We start from the raw sequence: 5,995 nt of genomic DNA on the forward strand, positions 1-5,995 counted from the left end.
CAAGGTCTCCAGGGACGGGTTGGTGGTGGACAAGGAAAAAATTGAAGCGATTGAAAAGCTCCCACCTCCAACGAGTGTAAAGGCTATTAGGAGCTTCTTGGGACATGCTGGATTTTATAGACGTTTTGTCAAAGACTTTTCAAAGATTGCACAACCACTGAGTGCTTTGATGGAGGCAAATAGAAAGTTTGACTTCGATGACCAATATCTCAACGCATTCATGATTTTGGAGAACGCATTAACGAACGCACCTGTGTTGATCTCACCAAACTGGACACTACCCTTTGAATTAATGTGCGACGCAAGCGGTTATGCGATGGGAGCAGTGCTGGAGCAGAAGAGAAAAACAATGCTACATCCCATCGCATATGCAAGTAAAACCTTGAATCCTTCTCAAACAAACTACACCACGATAGAAAACGAATTACTTATGGTGATATTTGCGTTGGAGAAATTCATAGCCTATTTGCTGGGAACTAAAGTACTCATCCACACTGACCACTCGACGATAAAATATTTGATGACAAAGAAAGATGCGAAACCGAGATTGATTAGATGGGTTCTCCTCCTCCAGGAATTCGATATGGAAATAATTGATCGCAAAGGGACAGAGAACCAAGTTGCAGACCATTTATCCAGATTAGAAAATCTAGAAGTTGACCGCAATCAGTTAGAGGTGAGCGCAGCGTTCCTAAACGAGCAGCTATTTCAGATTGAAGAATTTCCATGGTACGCAAACGTGGTAAATTATCTGGTTTGCGAGCAATTTCCCGAAGATTATACCGACCACCAAAAGAGGCGGCTCAGAAATGAATGCAGTTCTTATTTTTGGGATGAGCCAAATCTTTATAAGAGGGGGTCAGACCAGATTCTGCGACTATGTGTACCGGATGCTGCTCACCAACGCATATTATCACAATGTTATGACTCGCCATATGGAGGGCACTCTGGAGGCCAATGGATAGCAGCGAAAATATTACAAAGTGGGTATTATTGGCCAACACTATTTAAGGATGCAAGAGACTACGCGATGAAGTGTGCCCAGTGCCAACGCACAGGTAATATTTCATGGAAACATGCGATGCCCATGAACATCATTTTAGAACTGGAATTGTTCAACGTCTGGGGCATTGATTTCATGGGTTCATTCCCACCATCGAATGGTCACAAATATATTTTGTTAGCCGTCGACTACATTTCTAAGTGGGTAGAAGTGGTAGCATGCGCCGTAAGCAATGCGGCAGTAGTCTCCAAATTTTTTAAGAAAAAATGTATTCACTCATTTTGGCATCCCATGTGCCATCATAAGTGATGAAGGCTCCCACTTTGTCAATCAGATTTTCAAAGAATTGCTGCGCAAATATAATATCCTCCATAAAGTGGCCACCGCATACCATCCATAGACAAATGGTCAAGCTGAAGTATCCAACCGGGAGATCAAGTTGATACTAGAAAAGGTGGTGAAGCCTTCATGAAAAGATTGGGCAACAAAGTTGGGCGATGCACTGTGGGTTTATAGGACCGCCTATAAGACACCTATAGACATGTCCCCATATGCGTTGGTATTTGGAAAGGCATGTCATTTACCACTCGAGCTGGAACATAAAGTACTGTGGACGGTGAAAAAGCTAAATTTTGACTTAAAGGCCACAGGGGAAGCAAGGAAACTTCAATTGGTCGAGTTGGAAGAATGGAGAACTCACGCATACGAGAATGCAAAGATCTACAAAGAGCACGCAAAGTGCTGGCACGACAAACAATTATGCGGAAAGAATCTCCAAGTCGGGCAAAAGGTCTTACTATTTAATTCATGGCTATGCCTCTTCCCTGGGAAATTAAAGTCACGTTGGTCCAGACCTTTCATAGTCAGAGAGGTATTCCCGCATGGCACGGTCGAGTTATCCAATGACGACGGAACCAACATATTCAAAGTTAATGGGCAACGAGTGAAAATATATCGCGGAGAAGTCTGGAATCGCAAGGTCGCCTCCGTACACCTGAGAAACTCTGAATGAAAAAGAAGTAGGCGGTCTCTGCGCAATCATTCGATTTAAACTCATCAGGGACGCAATCCTTTTTTAATATCCTTATATATATATTTATACCAATGCTTCATGAACTTTTATTACCTTGCTTTTATCTGTTATCGTATATTTGTCTTTTTATCTAAACAAAAAAAAAAGTGATTGCGGTGAACGATCGTGGTAAACAGTTTTGTTAACTTTGTTTTATTATTATTTGACCCTCTCAATGTTTTCTTTGCAACGATCGAGGTGAACGATTGCGAAGGTGCTACACGAAGACGCAACTACTTTATTTCGTCACCGCAATCAAAGAAAGCAGTTTGCTGCAAGGCAGGATGCATCCACATATAATGCGGGTAACAACACAAATTTGGGGGTTGTATCTTTCCTTTACTTTGTTATTTCCATTTTGCACTATCGCATCACATTTTAATTCTAAAGATTTTATCATTGCATCCTCTTTAGTCGGCGCAATCATTTAACATTGATTGATTTAGTAAGTCACCTCATGATTTCTCTTTGGCAATTATGATTTCAATGATGAATTGCATGCTTCTATTTTTTCGTATATACTAGAGTCAACTTAATTTTAGGACAGTCACCTCATGAAATATTTCCAGAAGTTAGTCATCTGCTAGCTTTCTTTCAAATTGACCCTTTACGAAACTTCTTAAGAGAATCGCATGACTTCTTTCAATCTTTTAGCAATGAGGACATTGCCGCATTTTAAATTTGGGGGTGCAATATTCATTTTCGACCTTGCTATTTTTAGCTTACAAAAAAAAATCATCATAACGTTGCGTTCGAATCCTACTCGTAGTTGGATGTCCGATGACACACGTGGGAGAAAGCCAAAACGAAGGTAGGAATCATGATCAACTTTTAAATAAATGATCACAACTCCGCTGCCAAATAGGCATGAGTTTAGACTGAGAAAGAGCGTCTTGCTTGTAGTTGGATATCCGCATGACACACGTGGAGGCAAGCCAAAATGAAGGCTAGGCACTTGGATCAGTGCAAGGTCGTAGAAAAAAAAATAATATGTCTAAAATATGCAAGGATAAAAATCATTTGAAAATACCCCAGTGAAAAAGTTTTTTTTTTTTTTTTATATAAAATAAATCATGTGATGCCCTGGAATCTGGTAAAGTCTTTTTTAAGGTTAAACTTGTGGTCCCTAAATTGTAAAAAGATTTTAAGATGAGACCTGGATAAAAATTAAGGGGATTTTGGTGCATAGGATGTGAATAAGGCATCCTTGAGAAATCTGGGAAAGAGAAGGCGGTTGACTTTCTAAAGGAAGTCTTTAGGTTATGCTTGAGGACAAGCATTGTTTAAATTTGGGGGTGTGATAATGCGCAGAAATGCACGTTATTACAGTGCAAAGTTATAAAACAATGCAGGATTGCGATGGTAAAAATATACAATATTGCGTCCAAAAGCATTAAGTTCACAACATTGCGATCGCATGCGTCCATCGCATTAAAACAACTAACTTATGTATTTTCGTGCAGAAAATGCGTTGACGCAAGGCGAAAATGCGATCCAAAGAACGTAACGCCCTAGTGCATTAAGAGATTGCGACCGCAAGGCTATACGATCATTTTCACTCGTGAATATCTACTCAAGAAGATGGCCGCATAGAGCCGGCGCATCAAGGTGGGCACATCTGGGTGAAAGCTTAATAAATCACGATGGGACAGAAAGCTGATGACGGTCGATTCTAAACGATCAAGGTGGGCGCATCTGGGTAAAAGATCGCTTACGTTTTCTAAACAATCGCTTACATTTACTAAACGATCGCTTAACGCACCGAGCAGACCTAACAATCACTTATCATTTGTTAGACGATCACTTAGCTAAACCTACACAATCGTGTACCTTTTCCTAAATGACAAGCACCCGACTATACGATAGTCTTCTACTGTCTCTCACTTGCTTGTTCGTTCTGCACAATCGTCTTTTCCTCCTCCCTCTACCAATTCCATCAAAGTCCACCCTTTGGATTCTCACTCCAAGAATACTGAGGGATTCGAGTGGTGGTGTCGTCCCCGGTTGCTGTTGGTTCGTGCACTGCCATTCGTGTAGATGACTGTGGTGCTGTTAGACGACTGTTTGTTGGGCAATAAAGAATGTAGAGGAGTTCACTTCTGTCGGACTGAGTTTGAGTGAAGATTGTCTTTAATTGGTACGTTTATTCAGTCTTTTGTATTTCATTTGTTAAAGCATGCCTGTAATTAGTGTTACAATGCATATCTATTTGTTAAAATGTATGTGTGATAATTCTGTCACAATGAAACCGGAAAGATCCGCTTCCACTCATGGATACTCTTGTATTAGATTTCCTTCAATTGGTATCAGAGCCAGGTTGCTAATAATCCAATTTCATTGATGCAAAGAATTGCATATGCATTCGCGGTGGGTGCAGCATATCTACTCTCTATTTAATTGTTGAATCATTTGTGGATGTGCGAATTAATGGAGTTTTCTAAGATGAAACCTCGGTTTGATTAATTATTTTGCATTTTTGGTTAATTGAAAAAGCCCTTGCGTTTTTTGGCATAAATAATTGTTATTGAGTCTGTAATTCAAAGTTAGTTTGAGTCTTGAATCATTCCTGAAGAAGTTCGAAGCAAGTGTTTCTGTTCTTCGAGGAAGAAGACGATCAAGAGTTGATCGGGTCATGTCGACGATGGGTAGGTGATCGCTGAGTATCGGATGTCGAGTGTCGTTTAACGTGCGGGCGCTCTAGATGATCATTTAGCTCAACTAGCTTCATCGCTTAGTAACTGACTAAACGATCGCGGAGTAACGCACGGTAAATCGTTTACCTCTTCGAGCGTTAAGCGATCGCCTAGACGATCAGGCTTCGCAACCTTGTTGTCGTCTAAACGATCGTTTAGCATTTTGCATTATCGTCTAGTGTGCGCTAAGCGATCGTTTACCCGCGGCGTTTACTAAACGATGGAGTTCACTTGGTGGTTCAAGACCCGGTTTGCCTGTGAATTGGTTTGCTCGATGAAAATGTAATAGATAGAATTATTTCATTTCGATTTAGTAAAGGTTCATCCCGGTCCATTAATCTTTGGTTTATTACATGAGATGTATGGTTATTTATATGTCATATGGTATGCACATATAGTAAATCCCACCTTAGGTTATGCATTGGTCATGCATCATCTCTTTATTGTAAATGTTGTAATTTAGAGAAGCATGATTTAATTATGTAAGAGCATGCTCATGCATCATATAATATAAGAGTTATATTTATGCATGCATAAAAAGCATTGACATGTATCATCTTTATATTATAATTGTTATAGTATAAAGGTGTATGGAAAGCATGTTTGCTTGGTTATTATGTATATATAAAAGTTATGTATAGTAATGACCGGACATTGCATGAAGCATGACACATAGGTATCATTATAAGCTTATAAACACCTAGTTATGCGTGATGTGTTTTAGTTGTTTCTTTTTAAAGGTTAAAGAGAAATTAGAACTAAAAGCCACAAGAAAGACATGCATGCTCACTTAGGTTTAATTCATAGTTTTAAAATGTTTAAAACTTGGATGACATAGACCTAAGATCACGGTTCTAATATGATTAGCAACCCTTAGGCTTTAATCTTTTAATCAGTTTAATAGGATTCAATTGACTAATAAAAGGTTAAAGTGTAGCAAATATATCAATAAGAGACCTTTTGTCTAAGGCGGGCTCTGTTTAGGCTGAGGTATTTAAGTTGATAGAAACGTAACACCCCTACCTGGGAACCTACCTGGAAAGCAAAATTAGATAGATTTGGTGCATGCATGCACGTTAAGGACAGTCCATTAACGTGTTTAAATGTGACTACTTGAACTTGTTTATTTCATAGACAAAAGTTATATATGAGCGGACTTAAAAAGATGACTTAGACTAAAATCAGTAGCTGGATTATCTAGGTTAATGAACCCCTAAGTAGAACATT

This window comes from Benincasa hispida, chromosome 4 (genome assembly GCF_027475165.1).
Source record: "Benincasa hispida cultivar pf3 chromosome 4, pf3_genome.v1.1, whole genome shotgun sequence".
Taxonomy (NCBI): domain Eukaryota; kingdom Viridiplantae; phylum Streptophyta; class Magnoliopsida; order Cucurbitales; family Cucurbitaceae; genus Benincasa; species Benincasa hispida.